The following is an 18,982-nucleotide window of genomic DNA, read 5'->3' as shown; positions in this document are numbered from 1 at the left end:
GAAGACCTGGCGAACTGCAAAGGCTGTTACTCAGCACGTACAACGATTGTAATAATGAAAATAACGCATACGAAGAATTTCATCGAGCTATTTCTGCCACTGAAAAACTATTGATCAATAGGTGTGCCAGATTTGTTCACTGAGGATACTCAAAAAGTTATAGAGTTGGTGCAGTCTGTTAGACGTATACAAACAACTTTTTGTTCGCCAAACCTGGATGTGAAACTCCATTATGTGGTTACAAAGTTTTGGAGAAATATGCTAAAGCATGTGGTGCAAAAAAATCCCAAAGCTATTACTACGACAAAGCTACGAAAACATTTGGCGACGCTTACGCCAAACTTAAAAGATTCAGACATCGAACAACTGGCAAATTTTATGGGACATACGCAAGCCATTACAGTGATGGATTACCGCTTAGGCCCGTGAGGCCCGGGCCTAGGGCGGCACGATTTGGGAGGGCGGCAAAATTTTCAAAACATTAAAATTTAAGAGCCGAAAAAATATACCAAAAATTAATTTTTAAATTGGTTCTGATTTTTTTTTTAGAAAAAAATTCCTATGGACTGTAATTAATTCATTTTTTTATTGACTTTTCAATTTGAGGGTGCATTATTCATATTTTGATGGAATCAATTATAGTCTATCGAATAAGGTTATTAAAAAGAAACAATCAAATTGATAAGCTTCTTTGAGAATTACTAAATTACTTTTTACTTTTATTTTTTCGATGAGGTTACTCTTACATTTATAAAGCATTTGAAATTACTTATACTTATTAGTTTTTCAATTTAATTTGGGTGTTAAATGAAAATATGTATGAATTAACATTTGGCATTCATCTGAAATTCGAAACATTCTCAACTTCCCTCTAAAGGTACTGATACACATGCTAATTACTAGCACGAAAGCATGCTACTATTGAGCAAATGCTACCTATTAGCATGTGTGTCTACGACGTGCTCATAATTAGCATGCTTTTTAGTAGCATACTCAAAGATAGCACGCCCTGCTATTTTTGAGCGTGCTACCTGAGGCGGGGGTAGAGAGGGGAATGGTAATAGCAAGTGTGAACACGTTTGCTAATAAGCATGCTAGTATCGATCTGTTGTTTGCAACAGGTGCATGTGCCTGCGTCTGCCAAAATGTAAGTAAGTAAGTCCTTTTTTTTAAGATGTCTCGCTGGGGTGACAAGAAAACCATACGTTTTATTACTTTATACAGAAATAATGAATGCCTTTGGAACCCACGGTCACCTCAATATAAAAATAACATCGCAAGAAACAATGCTTACGACGACTTGTTAAACAATATGAATGATTCTACTCTAACTTTAAAGATCTTAAAAACCAAAATAAAAAATTTAAGGTCTATTTATCATAATGATTTTATTGAGCTCTAGGCGGAAAGCTACGTCGTCCATCGTTCGTGGCAGAGAGCACGCTACTAAATGGCATGTGTATTCGGAGTATTTGCTTTGAGCATGCTGATTCGTAAGTATGCTCAAAATTAGCATGCTTATTTGTAGCAAATGTGAACAGTGCATAAGCACGCTCAAACCAAGCATGCTCATAAGCACACTTTTAAGCATGCTATTATAGAGCATGTGTATCAGTACCTTAAGAAAATTGAAATTTTTTTCGTTTATAGGAGTAAATTTTTTTATTCAAAATAAATCCTTTTTTTCCATATCAAATTCTTTTATCACACTGTATAGCTACATCTATCTGAAACAAAAATGCAAAGAATAAATAAACAAAATATAATGCAACTTGTGACCCTACAATTTAACAATCACAGAAACAGGTAAAAGTTTATTTTTAGGTAAGGAAAGTGGGCATTTATTAAATTCAAATTATTAAAGCCACACAAATTGTAGTAGGTGCATTTGTATATAAATATTTGACATTATATCCATGCCTGTGTTCTATAAATACATCTTCATGCACAAAGACCACTAGTAATTTTTACCTATACCTTTTCAGTAGGGCTTGCACATGACTGGCGCTACAGTATATCGCAGCGAGATAGACTACCCGTCTTTTTCTATGTTAATTTAAGAGGGGCGGGTAGTGTATCTCGGCGCGAGATACTGTCGCGCCAATCATGTGCTAGAGCAGGTCAAGTGCTTATTTAACAATACTACGTTAACATTAGAGGTGTGCGCCGACCGGCGTGGCGTACGCCGCCGGTCATTTTTGCCACGCCGCCGGCCGCCGATCATTCCACCGGCGTGAAATCGGCGTGAAGTTAGAACTTGAATTTTGGTCCGTTCTGTGTATGTATGTACATTCCAACAAGGCATATAAATTAATTCACGCTCGCGCGCGAGTACATGCAGCGTTAATTTACTGTGTTAAGCGTAGTAAAAGTACACAACACACACGCCAAACGAAAGACGAGAAAATTGCGAAGCGGACAGCGCCCAGTGGTCCGTAGTAGTAAAACGCAATAAATAAGGCGCGCGGAATAAGCAATAATAAACTCTTCTGCGTGCTCTCCTGCGCGGTGCGGGGTACGGGGCGCTCGACGGGTGGGGCGAGGCATGAAGGCCATACGCAGCGCGACGCGGGGAGTCAGTCAACCATTTTGAGTAGACGCGGATCGCACGTTCAATGTTACGCAACCACAATGTCGGACTATTTTGATAAAAAAGCAGTCGAAAGACATGCAATTAAGCATTTTTCAGTGAAAACATTGCATTCGTCGTCAAAAAGCAGTTTTTGTTGGAAGTATTTTGGTACATTGCTACTTGAAAAGGATGGCAAGAAGCGATCGGTGCTCATCTGCTCATAGACAACGTATTTTGTTCAAAATGTATTGATACATGTAAATCTAACAAAGATGATGATCTTATGGGATGGTAAGTGCACTTTTATACTTTTTTTGGGTGTGAAATCGATTATTTTGCTTTAATTGTTTTGTATTTCTTCGGGTGCCTTGCCTACTTCAGTTACTAACATTTTGTTTGTATAGAAACGTATTAAACACGAGTGTGGTTTCAGAAATAAATACGTTTAAGTCGATTTTTTTAATAATACTAATATTATTGAGACTTAATTTACCTAATTTATACGTAATCTGGATCTTTATCTACGCACATATCAATATAAAATAAAATTAAATGTACTTAATAATGTAATTATGCAATATTATCGCATTTTCTATTTTTAATCGTCTTGTGTTTAGATAGAGATTTTTTGTCTGCATTTTGCATTGTGTTAAGCGTGTTTCTGTTTTGTTTTATGCATTTAACATTGTACGTGTACTAACACTGCTAAGTCGGGGCAGAGCAACATTAAGGATTTGATATCGTTAAATAAGATGTACATAAATAATTATGTCCATTGACATTTTTGATTATTATTATTATAAAGAGGTTCAGTTTCATTTCATGATGTTGGATATCGAGATTATCGAGCCTATCTATATGTAATGGATGTCATTTAAATCAAAATAAGAAATTAATAAAAATGTATAGGTACCATAAAAAACTATTTAAAAATTAAACACTAATACAAATACACGATGGTTTATGTTTTAAAATGAAGTCAGAATAAAATAATATTTGCAGAATATTTTCTGTATCTATATCTATACGTTGACAGTAGGTCACATCGATATTCTTGTCCTAAAATATTTTGGTAAACTCGTACCACTTTAGTATTTGTGCCCCAAGTTAGCTCACGTATGGTTATGGCCGAGTGTTTAGCTGGTGTTTGGCTGCATGCACATAAAATTAATGGTTTTGTTTCCAGCTGTAAAATAAAAACCTACGGCGCAAAAGTAAGCACGGGCAATCTTATACGACATTTAAAGGATGATCACCAGATCCAAGAACCTGAAAAAACTCGTGCTGAAGTTCAAAGAATAACCACATTTTTTGATACACGACGCGCATCGGTCGCAGATACCTTGTCGTCAGAAACAAATAGAAACCGAAAATGGCTCCTGGCTCGTGATCTGGCTTTGTGGATATGCAGATCTTTATTACCTTTTTATTCCGTGTCCGACGAGGCGATGATAGATTTTTTTCTCAAATACAAGGTCATAGTTAAGAAACAAGATCTTCCTTCACGTACTACGATTTCGAGAACTGCACTAGAAGATGTGTTTCGTAGTATGAAAGCACACATCAAAGTTCTAATACAAAGTTCCAGCCCGAGGTCTGTAGCCTTAACAACCGATTTGTGGAGCGACTCGTATAAAAGAAATCATTATTTGACATTGACCTTACATTACTTGAATGAGTCTCTTAACCTGGAAAATTTTACTCTAGCAACTCAATTAATCGAAGGAAAAAAAAACTGCAAAAAAAATCAAATTTTAGTTGTTTTTATTAATTACGCCGATTACGCCGACGCCGCCGGCTATTTTTGGACCAGACGCCGCCGCCGATGGATTAGCCTTCGGCGCACACCTCTAGTTAACATACATTAGAACTTGTAAATTAGTGATTTAAGAAAATTAAAAAAAAAAAATAATTGGCACAGGTAGCAAAGTAAAGTTGGTATTTAAATGCAGTGTGTCAAATCTATACCCAAGAATATTAATACATTTATGTGCGCAACACTATTGTGAATATTTACACTGTCAGAGACCTGCATTCCAGCATTGTCAGCAGCACTTGAAGTTGATGGTCGATTAAGATCTTCAATATTCTTATTGATTGCACTTGGTTTTTTGAAAAATTCTTAAGTATGGCATTTATTTTCAGTCTTGGGTTTGCACCAGAGATCCATTGTCCATAATTTTCCAATTCTTCTTCAAACTGTAAAAATATTAGAAAACATTAAACATTTATATTTAACAGTTGTCATAATCTTCCAAATGTTCCCCAGTATTTGCTGTAGCTCACTTATGGAGCCTGGGGTCTGCTGGGCAATATAACATTAAGTATTGGTGTTGGCATAGGCACACATTTTTTTAACTGGAGGAAACTAGGCATTGTTTTGATCAGCCCAGTTTCCTCATATTGAGGGGTGTACGCAGAGTGCGCGTGGAACCCCATAGTCTTGAGGGGATGACGAAGAAAACAGCAAACATGTAAATCCGTATTCTTGTATTGCTAAATAATGAGATACATAGGCTATAGGTACATTACTTCAGTAGGAGCGGAGCTTATTCCAATTACATGTTAACGTGACGAGGTAGGATTTCAGAAAGAGGATGGATTAAGCGTCTGACAGTTATAGACAACTTTAGTGTTGTCATGTTGCATCAAGTAAGGCATAGAGCACATATTAAGATTAAGTAATGCATACACTGACCGACCATCTTAATACTTCCCCTTAGGCATTACAATCTTATACAAAAACCATGCTAACATATGCAAAATGACTCTACACAATATATAAATTCGACTCTACATATCATGCAAATGACTCTACATTTCATATAAATGTGACTCTACATTTCATATAAATGTGACTCTACATTTCGCATAAATGTGACTATATTACATAAAAACACTGACATTTAGTAACATAACATTCACATTCAATACATGGGCTCTACATGCAAACTCATTATGCTCAATATTAACATACATTTTTCAACAGCGCCTTAAACACATTGCATTCATGAACAAACTATTTTGTTTACTGTTTAGCACTTTAGTTAAAGCATCAGCTATCATACTGCCTGAGCATAAATATTTTACTATCATAAAACCATTTTGAACTAAATCCTTAACAAAATGATACCTAACATCTATATGCTTGGTGCGCTTGTGGCACATTTCTTTCTTATCTACCAGTTTAAGCGCACTCTGATTATCATTATACAATGTTATTTTTACTACAGTTTCTGGTATTATCTCTGACATAAGTTGGTCAACAAAACATAATTCTTTAGATACATCTGCTATTGCTAAATATTCAGCTTCGCAAGAACTCAAAGAAACTGATCGTTGCTTTCTGGATTCCCAATTGACTGTGTTGGAACCAAGCTTAATTATGTAACCAGTATATGATTTTCTATCAAGACAGTCATTGGCCCAGTCAGCATCGGCATATGCACTTATTGACAATTCCTTACTTTTTATATAATATAAACGGTAATCAATTGTCCCCGCCAAATACCTCAACAAACGCTTAGCAGCAAGCCAATGAGATTTACCAAAACAGTTGTTAAACTGGCTAAGTTGACTACAGGTGAAAGCTATATCTGGACGTGTACAGACAGATAAATACATAATAGAACCAATCAGCTGTCTGTACATGTATGTATCATCATTTAAACATTCATTTTCTTTCACCAAGCGGGTCCCCAGAAGCATGGGTGTAGACACAGGTTTACAATCTTCCATTTTGTACCTTTTTAAAATATTCTGTATGTACACAGATTGATCCAAAGTTAAAATGCTATTAAGTCTATCTCTAGTAACACGTATACCTAAGTAACTTTGTATGGGACCTAGATCTTTAACTTGAAAATCTTTTTCTAAAGCTTGCAATAATTTACTTTTATATGCACTGTTTTTACTGTAAAACAAAAATATATCATCCACATACAAGGTTAATATGACAATATCAGATTTGGACCTTATATAGTACACACAAGGTTCACTTTTACTTTGAACAAAACCAATGGTACATAAGACATCGTGAATTCTTAAATTCCACATGCGACTGGATTGTTTTAGACCATAAATGCTCTTCTTAAGTAAACACACCTTATTCTTATCACTATTAAAGCCTTTAGGTTGTTCCATATAGATGGTTTCATTTAAGTTTCCATTAAGAAAAGCAGTTGTGATGTCTATATGATCTATATTTAAATCATATTCATTTGCAATACTAAACAATAATCTCATAGTAGAGTGACGTACGACAGGTGAGTACGTATCATTGTAATCTATTCCCTCCTGCTGAGAGAACCCTCTAGCGACTAACCGAGCCTTATGACATACAAAATTTCCTGAAGCATCATTTTTAATTTTATAGACCCATTTACTTTTGACAATGTTAACATTTTTAGGCCTATCAACAATAGTCCAGACTTTATTTGATATTAGCGAGTCATATTCTAGTTGCATAGCATCCCGCCAATTATCAGCATTTAAACTAGACATTGCTTCCTCATATGTAGTTGGCTCAAATGTACAAGCGTTAGCCACCAGAGACATATCATAATCGCCATACCTCTTGGGTGGAATGGAGCGGGTACTCCTTACTGGACGTTCTAAGGTTGATGATGGTGGAACGTGCAGGTCTGCCAGGCCTTCCCCTGAAGCGCCCTCTGCACCAGAAGACCACTCAGCCTCCCTGGATAAATTGCCACTGGGTGAGCCGCCATGGGATGACTCTCCACGGGGTGATCCACCACAGGATGAGTTGCCACGGGGTGAGTTGCTGTCACTAGCTGAACAGTACTCATCTCCAGTTCCTGAAAAATTCAAAGAATAATTATGATCCTGTTTTATAATATTTAAAACATTACTGACTTCACTCACAACATTGTCATTGCTGTCATTCATGCTTTTATTATCCTCTGTGCTACTTTCATTTGCACTTTTATTGGCACATATGGTACTCTCTTTCCCTCTGCCACCTATTGTGTTACTATCTTTCACACACTGTATTTTGCTGGATGTAGTACTCTCATTCCTACAGCCCTCTGTGTTACTGTCATTCACACTCTGTATCCTGCTGATAGTACTCTCATTCCTACAGCCCTCTGTGTTACTCTCATTCACACAGTCACATGAAACGACATTACTTTCATTCGTGCCTTTCACTAAAATGTTACTCTCATTCACACTATTACTCATGTCATTAATAAAATCATTATTTATAAAATTATTTAAAAATTCATAATTAAAATGATTATCATTATTAATAACATGTCCAAAATTATAAAACTCTTTCTCTAAAAACTCCACATCCCTAGATAACACAACTTTCCTTGGGTCCGAACAATTAGCCAACCTATATCCTTTGGTTGTCTCCGAATAACCCACAAAAATATATGGCTTGCATTTTGCATCTAATTTTGTCCGTTTAACATCAGGTATCTTTACATATGCTACACAGCCGAAGACTCGAAGATGGCTAAGGTCAACCTTTGACCCTGTCCACAACTCCTCAGGAATTTGGCCACCTAAAGCAGCTGTTGGAGATCTATTTTTAAGGTAAACAGCGGTCATGACTGCCTCCGCCCAGAACCTTCGGTCAAGGCCAGACTGCTGCAGCATACACCTAACTTTATTCATAAGAGTTAAATTCAGGCGTTCAGCCACCGAATTCTGCTGTGGACAATAAGGAACTGTGACCTGATGCAAAATGCCCTTACCCTTTAAAAAGTTCAAAAGTTGCGTGCTGGAGTATTCACCACCTCCGTCACTTCTTATGCACTTGACAGGAGAACAAGACTGTTTCTCTATCAGTTTTATGAAATCAATGCATTTAGTACATACCTCAGATTTCCTCTTTAATAAATAAACAAATGACTTTCTAGTAGCATCATCTGTGAATGTGAGTATATATTTTGCACCACTCCAGCTGCTCAGCAAAGGACCACACACATCTGTATGAATCAGCGCCAGCTTGTCTCCAGCCGACGTTGTGCTTGCCTTGGGAAAAGGTTTGGTTGCCAGTTTTCCCTCGAGGCAGGGAACACAGGTCCTCTCCACCTCCAGGTCTCCATTCTGCAACATAACATTATTAAACCTATCCCTAACAGCCACAAGATCCCTTTGATTTATGTGCCCCAGCCTCTGGTGAAGTATATCTGTTGTCACCACAGGAGCAGCAACTGCGGAGCTCGACATCTCTCGCCCTAGTGAGAGAATGCAGCTCTCCCTACTGCGCAAAGGCTCACTAACATGCAACTTATACATCCCATTACGCTCAGAAGCAGTCGCAACTATATTTTTCATCCTGTCAATTACTGCACAACCGTCGTCGTCAAACTCTATTTTAAAACCATTTTTGGCCAATTTACTAACAGACATTAAATTAGAAACTAAATCAGGTACATACAGAACATTTGTCAGCCTTCTAATTACACCCATTAAAGTTAACTCTACATCACCAATACCAACACATTGTAATACACCATTGCTTGCAACAGTCACTTTAGTACTATGATTCTTAAAGTTTATGAAGTAGTCTCTATTATTATACATGTGACTAGTACATCCACTATCAATGAACCACTCCTTCTTTGACTGCTGTTGCACCATCAAGGAAGCCACCATGGCTTGGTCCTCCTTATATGGTCGGGTCCTCTTGAGCTTGAAGCATTGTGCTTTTGTGTGACCTGGCCGCTTGCAGAAATGACACTTCCCTTTAAAGGGTCTATTCTTCGATATGAATGCAGTGTTGTTCTCAACGTCGGATTTTCTTGACTCTTCTTGTAATAGGCGAGCCCTGACCACTTCACTTGAGAGATCTCTGGTCATGCCTACCGTTTCTAAATTTGACACAAGCGAGTCATATTCCGCTGGCAGGCCGCTGAGAAGCATCTCTGCAACTTCAGTGTCTTCTATTACTTTTCCAATATCTGCTAACTGCTGCACTATTGTCATCACATTTTCTATGTATTCTGACATGGAGCTATATTGATTAAATTCTAACCTGTGCAACTGCCGAAGTAATAAAACTCTCCTCACAAGGCCAGCATTCTCGAAGACGTCGGCTAAACTCTTCCATGCTTCCTGAGCAGTTTTTGCAGATCTTACATATTGGTATAGGTTACTTTGTACTGACAAACAAATTCTGGCGAGAGCGCGTTGACCACGTGTATCGCTCTCCTCCGTACCTGTAGTATGGATTGTGTCCCACAAGCCATCGTGCATTAATGACATCTTCATAGCAAACTTCCAAGAGTAAAAGTTCCTTGCCCCGTGTAGCTTTTCAATCGCCACGTGGCCCGAACCGGCCGACATGACTCCAGCGGGCAATGCAGACGCTACGACAGGTTGATTGGCCATGCTCCCTCCTTAAGTAATTTCAATAAATATATGTTCTTACTTGTTTGATTTCTTCAGCTTGTAGCGTGACCTGGGCCCCGTAACCTATTGAGGGGTGTACGCAGAGTGCGCGTGGAACCCCATAGTCTTGAGGGGATGACGAAGAAAACAGCAAACATGTAAATCCGTATTCTTGTATTGCTAAATAATGAGATACATAGGCTATAGGTACATTACTTCAGTAGGAGCGGAGCTTATTCCAATTACATGTTAACGTGACGAGGTAGGATTTCAGAAAGAGGATGGATTAAGCGTCTGACAGTTATAGACAACTTTAGTGTTGTCATGTTGCATCAAGTAAGGCATAGAGCACATATTAAGATTAAGTAATGCATACACTGACCGACCATCTTAATACCTCATAGTGTTTTTGTTCACCATGTACTGACAAATACCACATGTTATTTTAATACAAAGTGAAAATTCATTGATATGGGTTTAAACATGACATAGCAGCACCCACATTAATGTAATGTATTAATAAAATTGTTTTTTACCAGCTTACCATAAATTATTCCATCCATTATTCCACAATTTAAAAAAATGCCATATCATCAAAACTAACATGGGGTAATTCATTTTTTTACAGAATGGTAAACAAAACAAGGTAACTTACATTTAAGTGGTCCGCACAGCAAAACAGTGCTCGGTTTGGACAGTTCCTGCCAACCAATTGACACTGTTCAAGACAAGTCTGAACATAGCTTTAAACATTGTATGTTTAACATTAGTGCTAATATTTGTTGCTTGCAACATTTGAGAATAGTTGTGTCTATGATGCGCGGTCAGCGTTCTATTCGTTCTGTGCTATAAGGCTGCGGCTTCATTGAGGCGGAGACGAGCGGAGCTGAGAGGAGATGTGTGGGGATCGACCAATCGTATTACATGAAATCCACATCTCGTCTCCGCTCCGCTTCAATGGAAACAGTCAAGCGGAGACGAGCGGAGCTGAGAGGTGACGTGTGGGGATCGACCAATCGTATTACATGAAATCCACATCTCGTCTCCGCTCCGCTTCAATGGAAACAGTCAAGCGGAGACGAGCGGAGCTGAGAGGAGACGTGTGGGGATCGACCAATCGTATTACATGAAATCCACATCTCGTCTCCGCTCCGCTTCAATGGAAACAGTCAAGCGGAGACGGGCGGAGCTGAGAGGAGACGTGTGGGGATTGACCAATCATATTACGTGAAATCCACATCTCATCTCCGCTCCGCTCCGATTCAATGGAAATAGTCAAGCGGAGACGAGCTGAGCGGAGAGGAGACGTGTAATCACGGGCCCAGAGGGGCGAAGCAGAGTGGAGGGGCGGGATTCTAATCGAGCCGCACAGTCAGTTGGACCGCTAGCGTCACCGATACTACACACCTGCGCACGATTCACAATGGGTGACGAATTGTTCATTGAAAGTGTCAAAAAGTACCCATGTTTGTGGAACACTCAACTTACTACTTACAAGTGTAATGAGACGAAGGATGCAGCGTGGCAGTTAGTGGTGAATGAAACAAATATTCAGAATGGTAAGTACAATACGTATTTATTTAATTTATAAATTGCTCAGGCGTCGCAAAATACGGGTCTCCTGCCACGGGACTTTACCCTCGTTGTTGAAGTAATCACAAAATATATCTCGGATCCGGTAAATTTCATTTGTACTTGCATTATTTGTTATCATCAATGTATTGCTATCCCTCTCGTCTCTTGGTACTGCATCTGCATTTATTTCATTTAAAAAGTTTGGCTGGTTTTCAATCTAATAATTATGTAAAATGCATGTTGCTTTAACAATTTTATCGACAGTATCGACTTGGCATTCAAATTCTCTGTGATACACATACCATTTCCTTTTCAACACACCGAATGTCGCCTCTACAATACGACGAGCTCTTGATAGCCTGTAATTAAATATTTTTTTGCTTGCATTCAATTGATCTCTAGGATATGGACGCATTAAATTATAAGACAAGGGAAAAGCTTCGTCCCCAATAAATACGAATGGTACTGGTTCGAGTTAGTGGTTCAGGTGGTGGTAAATCTAAAGCTTTGTTTTGTAGTCTCCTTCCAAATTCGCTATCAGAGAATATTCCTCCATCACTGAACCTCCCCATCGACCCAATATCTGCCATTATTATTTTCCTTTTAGCGTCGGCTACACACATTAAAACGATTGAAAATCTGTGTTTATAATTAAAAAATGAAGACCCTGAATTTTTTGGTGCATTAATGTACACATGTTTGCCGTCCAGCGCACCAGCACAATTCTTGAATTGCCACAAGTCTGCAAAATCTTTTGCTATTATATACCAATCATCTTTATTTGGTACTGGCATGTATAACGGCTGCAGCACCTTCCAAATGCAACCACAAACTTCTGGAATAATCTTTGATACAGTACTTTTTCCAATTCTAAAATTTTCTGCAATGGTTGAAAACTTGCTGCCAGTTGCTAAATACCTGTAAATATATTTTATTATATTACTTTCACAAAATTAACCTTGATTTTATTCTCTTTCAGTTAACACAGCTAAAGCCAAGTGGAAAAAATTACGCGACAACCGCGGCTTTGCAACTTTATTACATATTTCAACTGCAATTATTAACAAATGTGTGTTATCAAAGTGCGGGTTTGTGCTTAAACAGGATTGAGCATTTGTTTCGTGAAATACAACAATGGCGGAGCTCAAGAAGTTAAAAATAATGCGCGGCCAAGTCAAAGCAACTATGACTCGCATCGAGCAGTTTGTCAACGATCCCAATACCTACCTTAAATTCCGCCTCTCTTGATACCTTGGAGGCTCGAAAAGAGAAGCTAGCCTCTTCCCTCAAAGATTACGAGGGATTCCAACTGGACATATTGAGCCTTGATGACAAGGACACAGAGGATGCAGGTGACTTTGAGGACCGCTACTTTAACACAATAGCGAAGATTAATGAGGCTCTCAGGTCTCTAAGAGGGTCAGATACAGTTCAAGCTGCTGGTGTCTCTTCTTCAAAGTTACCCCATGTTGACATACCAGTGTACAATGGTACCCTATTCAAACCCTTTTATGAAATGTTCATAGCAGTAATTGATAAAAACAAAACATTATCAGATGTACAGAAGTTGTTTTACCTAAGAAAGTTTTTGTCTGATGAAGCACTATCTGAAATTGTAAATTTGCCTTTAGTCAATGTCTCATATATGGAGGCATTAGAGTTGTTAAAAAAGCGATATGACAATAATGTTAGGCTAATCATAAGCCATATATATGTTATCTTAGACATCCCATGCATGGCTAAGGGAACTGCGGCCTCTATAAGGTCATTTGTATCACAAGTGCAGCAGCATCTGCGTGCACTTAGAAACTTAAAGGAACCTGTTGATAAATGGGATATGTTGCTCATTTCTATATTATCCAGAAAGCTAGATCAATATACTAGCCGGGCTTTCCATTTAGAGAGAGACCCACAAACTCTTCCAACGATGTCGGAGTTTATTGCATTTTTAGAAAGGCGTGCTATGGCGCTAGAGGATAGTTTGCCTCAAAAGAGTATCCTAAATGATAATGTAGGTACTTCTAAATTTAAATCTTACCCCAAGGTTGCTAATGTTGTAGCATCATTACCTGGTTGTAAATTTTGTACTAAACCTGACCATGCAATCTATAATTGTGTGAAATTTTAGGAAGCCTCCGTCGAGGACCGCTTGGCCTTTGTGCAGGAGAATGAGATGTATGCAGTTTGTATAAACCCTCACTCAGATAAACCTTGCAAGTACAAGTTCAAATGTAAGTTATGTAAGGGTCATCATAATACCCTTTTGCATACAGAGGATGCTGGAGGTGCCAATCAACCAGTGGCAGCATCTATTGTTTTGACATGTGTCAAGAAAACATGTTATAAAAAGGTATTACCCACAATTAAAGTTAAAATTGTTGATAAATTTGGCCATGATGTTTCCTTTGCCACAACTTCTCTTGTAGAAAGGCTGGGTTTCTCCTCTGTGGCAGAGTGTGAAAATATAATTTGTGTAGCTAAACAGACCATCATTATGGATAGGTCAGTAATTATTACTGTGGAGTCTTGTCATTATCAAGATGTTAAATTTAAAGTTAGCTGTCATGTTGTAAAAGACGGCACATTTGCCACCACAATATGTTGATTGTTCAGCACTAAAGTTTCCAAGCCATGTCAAACTTTCTGATGAAAACTTTAATGAACCATCAGAAATTTCATTGCTACTAGCAAGTGATATTTATTTTAATTCTTTATTAAATGATTGTATCAAATTGCCTGAAGGACTTGTCTTGCAAAGCACCTTATTTGGCTATGTTGTTGGTGGCAAGATAAACCAATCTGGTAGTATTTAAAACAGTACAAATTAAATTGAAAAATTTGTTGAAATGTGACAAATTGTATGTCAGACCTAATACAAAGCTGTGTCCCTTATCTCCTGACTAAATATTGTATATATCTTGTTAAATTGTTGTTTTCGATCTCTACCTAATGTAAATTAGCTCAACTTGCCCGGCCCAATTATGTTCAAGACAAGTCTGAACATAGCTTTAAACATTGTATGTTTAACATTAGTGCTAATATTTGTTGCTTGCAACATTTGAGAATAGTTGTGTCTATGATGCGCGGTCAGCGTTCTATTCGTTCTGTGCTATAACTGAATGTAGTAGCGTAATAATTTAGCTTTCAATAAAAGTTATTTCTTCTAATCGCATTTTGATTCAAATAGACACCAACGTTCTTTCAGCTCTTTTCTTACAGTAAAAAACTTCAAATCCGGGTTTTTCAGATCAGTCTTGGAGCACGTTGGTATAAAGCATGTTTTAGGATCTTTATATAGTTTATAAGTGTTTGTATTCATGGTGATGAACACGGTACCAAACTAATAGTCCAGTTTCAGTTGCAGTGGTCGTCGAAATTGCTATCAAAATCAGGTCCGGGGTTCAAAAGTGTAGGTCGTCGTTGGAGCAGGCAAAATCAGAGGTCCGGGTGGGGAAGCGAGTCGTAATAATCACATAAATACAAAGAAACCAGTTCACCAGATGAGAGCACAAAAGGTTATGAATTCCGCGTAGCGATGGGCGAGTCGAGTTGTCTGATTCGAATAATTCGAATCACTGTGCGGATGAGTCAACTCGAATCAAAGTTCGCCGCGATTCGAATCAACTCGGCCTAGCTCGGCGGCTTGGCGCTTGGCTAGCTCCCTACGATACGAATTCTGCGATTGCCTTGCGCCTGACGAACGCGTGCGCGAGTCGAGTTACGCCGACTCGACTCGACTTCGACTCCGAGGTGTCCCACTGCTGTTGTACTGTTCAAATAGAATCAATTCAAAAACAGTACCTTCTTTTCATTAGGGTAAACTTGCCTAAAACGTACTTGTTCCTAAAACGTACCCTACCAAGTTCTCGCATAGTGAAACTGCAGTAGCGACACGAGTGTTAGAAAACAGAACTACTAGTCCGCCATGTTGCGTTACTCGAGTGTCAACTCCGTGCTGCTGTCCTGTCTTAAATTATTCAAAAAGTAATTTTTTTGGTTCATTCATAACGTTTTCAGTTCTATGCTATGTTAGTTATGTAGATATGAAATTTTATGCTTATTTCTACACTTGTTTACGTTTAAAATGACTTGACGTACAGACGCTAACCTGGCAGCCATTTTTGCGCGGCAAATTTGAAATCGTTATTGATCTTGTACCTAAATCGTACTCGACACTTTGCTTTATTTCGTACCGGTACGAATTAGGAATAACTGTTTATTTTTTATTTAAGGTTGTCATGGCGAAGCGACAGTACAATACTTGGTCAAGTGACAATATGGAAAAAGCCCTCAAAGGGTATAAAAATGGAAGTTTAAGATTTAATGAAGCTTGTCGTGTATTTAATATTCCAAAGCCAACTTTTCGACGCCATTTAAAAGGGTTAAATGTGCACGAAAAAATTTAGCCTAAGAAAATTAGCATCGAAATCTTTGATCAGACCAAATAATTCGTGTAGTTTTGAAAGTTGGTACAATTATTCCTAAAGATGTCCAGATGAATATACTAAAAATCCCCGATGGTGGGACCGGAGCCGGAGGGGGGAGGGGGGAGAAAGGTCTCTTTTTCACCTTATTTTATTATAACTCCAAAACTATTTAAAATATCTCTTTAGTGACTTCTACATTAATTATCTATATTAAATTTCCTATAACTTATGTTTACACCATATTACTCTACGGTCAATACTTTAGGAGATACAGAGTGTTGAAAGTGATAAAAATCGTTAAAATTTGACAAAGACGATTAGTCGCGCCACAGAGACCGTCATAATTCGTTGTTTGCCTCGCGGCCGCATAGCAACTGGCAGGCCCGACGCTTGTGCGCTAAGCCCCTCCCGCGTCTCGTACCGCACACCGCCTGCGCACCCCCCGAATCTCACGCGGCCTCGCTCGACACTCGCCAGTACGCTCACAACGCTTACGGAATGCGCACCCTTCTTTTGTTCGCAAATGTGTCGCGTTAATAGTTAATATTTCGTTGGTTTATTTGTTAAAAAATGCAACCATCATGACTGATAAGTGTACAATCTGTGAAAAGGAAGTGACGAGTGACCGTGTTGTAGTATCCCTAAAAGGTATTGAAAGCTTGATAAAGGCTAGTAAACATAGAAAGGACGAAAAACATATTCAGCTGGCAGGCGTAAAAAGTGTTGTTGTTCATAGTAATTGTAGAAAACGATACACACGAACCAGTTCAATAATTGCTGATCTAAGAGAATCAAGGCCATCTACGTCTTCTGCTGTAACACCTGGCTTGCGCTCATTGCAGCCGCTGTTCGATTTTAATTCACAGTGCCTCTTCTGTACGGAACGAATAGATGATGAATTCTATGCCAAAGAAAAGAAAAAACCTAAAGAAAGACGTCGTGAGATATACCCGGTTCGCAGTTTAGAATTCTCTACTACAATTCTGGATGCTGCTAAAAAGCGGAATGATGAATGGGGCAATGACGTTTCTCGAAGAATAACAAATACCGGTGATCTTGTTGCCGCTGGAGGTATATACCACGTCGACTGCTATAAGCGCTTTTTCTTGACACGTGAATCTACTACAGGGAAAAATAGCGGTCGTCCTAAGGAAGAATATGTCTCTAAAGCCATGGAACAAATACAATGTTTCATAGAACAAAATAAAGACTCTCAAATGTCCATAGATCATTTGATGAACCAAATTACCGGGCAAAAGCCAACTACAGACACGGTTAAATCTAAACTTAAGGAGATATATGGCGATAGAATATTGATTAGTGATTTAAAATCACATAAAACCGTTGTATGCTTCCGTGACATTGGGCACAAGATCTTAAATGAGACATGGTACAGCTCGCAGTGTAAAACTCAGAATGAAGAACGCCTAAGAATAGTGAAAACGGCAGCAATGATAATTAAGCAGGATGTGCAGTCTCGCGTCTATGAAACGAGTCACTACTCACCCAGTGGTACATTTCTTGACGATGCAGAGACCGTAATCCCTGAATCACTCAACTTATTTTTGGATGCACTTCTCACCCGCAAGACGAATGATCAGAAAACCAAAATAAGATTAATTGCATTAGCACATTCTATCATCAGCATAATTCGGCCGAGAAGCTTCATTTCTTCGGTGCTTCAAGGGATTGCGTTTTTTATCCACAGAAAGTTCGGTTCAAGAAGCTTACTAGATCTTCTATCTAATCTAGGGTTCAGTGGTTCTTACTACGATGCTACCATGCTTGAGTTGTCTGCAATATATCACGACCAACCACCTTTACCGCCTGAAACTTTCGCGCAGTTTGTATTTGACAATGCAGACTTTAATGTGGCTACTTTAGACGGCCTGAACACGTTTCATAGCATGGGAGGCATTTCGTGCATTACACCTGCTGAATCGGTACCACCTGGAAATGCAATAAAAAAAATAACTAAAGCTCCCACTGCTACACAAACCGGAACGTTGGGAGTCCAGCAACTGCATACATATAGCAGGCTAGCTAAGGGAGGACTGAAACAAATTATGATACAAGATGTTAACCAATCAAATTTGTTACACCAAGACACGACAGTACCAAGTCTAAGTGATATGTTATGGATAAGCGGCAAGTGGCTCGAAGTGCCTGATGTACCCGAATGGAAAGGTTTCATGCGATGTATTCAGCCAAGCCAGAACTTTGATAAAAGTGCTGTTATCCCCTTACCTTTCATAACTTCACCTCCAACTGACTATGACACAATATACACTGCATTGAAATGTGCCACGGACCGGTGCCTGACCCAAACATGTTTTGTCACATTTGATCTACCTCTTTATATAAAAGCTCGGGATATTATTGCATCTAGTCGAGATGATCCAAATATACAAAATATCATCGTGAGGCTTGGCGGGTTCCATATGTTAATGTCTTACCTGGGTTGCATTGGACACATAATGGCAGGAAGTGGCCTAAGGGATCTACTATGCAATATTTTTGCTCCAAACTCAGTGGAACACATTTTGAGCGGTCATGCTTACGCAAGAGCAGTTCGTGCACATTTATTAGTCCACACGACTATGTCACAAATGATTTTAAATTATATGGATATTAATGACGATGAAAAGGAAACTATAAATACCCTTTTAAAAGACATGCGAACTGAGCCTCTAAGTGAAGATAAAATAATGAACAATGAGCAGTTGACACTAAATGATTTAAAAGAAAATGGACCTACCGCTGCATTATGGATCCAATACTACCACATGGTGACTATTATGAAACAGTTCATTGCTGCAGAGCGAGCTGGTGATTGGAAGGGTCATCTTAGCTGTGTCCACAAAATGATTCCATTTTTTCATGCCAGCGGTCACTTCCAATATGCACGATGTGCACATTTGTATCTGCAAGATATGCTTCAGCTTGAAACAAGAATGACGCCCCACGAATATCAGTTATTTGTAAAAAAAGGATATTTCACTATAAGAAGAGGCGATACCTTTTGGTCTGGAGTTTGGTCAGA

At 38.6% G+C, this 18,982-nt stretch overlaps 1 long non-coding RNA gene across 1 annotated transcript; it reads right to left on the bottom strand.

The window, feature by feature from the left end:
• Nucleotides 1-1,371: 1,371 nt before the first annotated feature.
• Nucleotides 1,372-12,998, bottom strand: LOC133533484 (uncharacterized). The gene is made up of 2 exons (XR_009801872.1): nt 10,335-12,998; nt 1,372-4,969 (listed from the first exon to the last, which is right to left on the bottom strand). It is a non-coding gene; the product is annotated as an uncharacterized LOC133533484 (long non-coding RNA).
• Nucleotides 12,999-18,982: the final 5,984 nt, after the last annotated feature.

This window comes from Cydia pomonella, unplaced genomic scaffold (assembly GCF_033807575.1).
Source record: "Cydia pomonella isolate Wapato2018A unplaced genomic scaffold, ilCydPomo1 PGA_scaffold_169, whole genome shotgun sequence".
Taxonomy (NCBI): Eukaryota; Metazoa; Arthropoda; class Insecta; order Lepidoptera; family Tortricidae; genus Cydia; species Cydia pomonella.
Note: the sequence above shows the minus strand (reverse complement) of the source record. Positions and strands in the feature narration are given on the sequence as shown.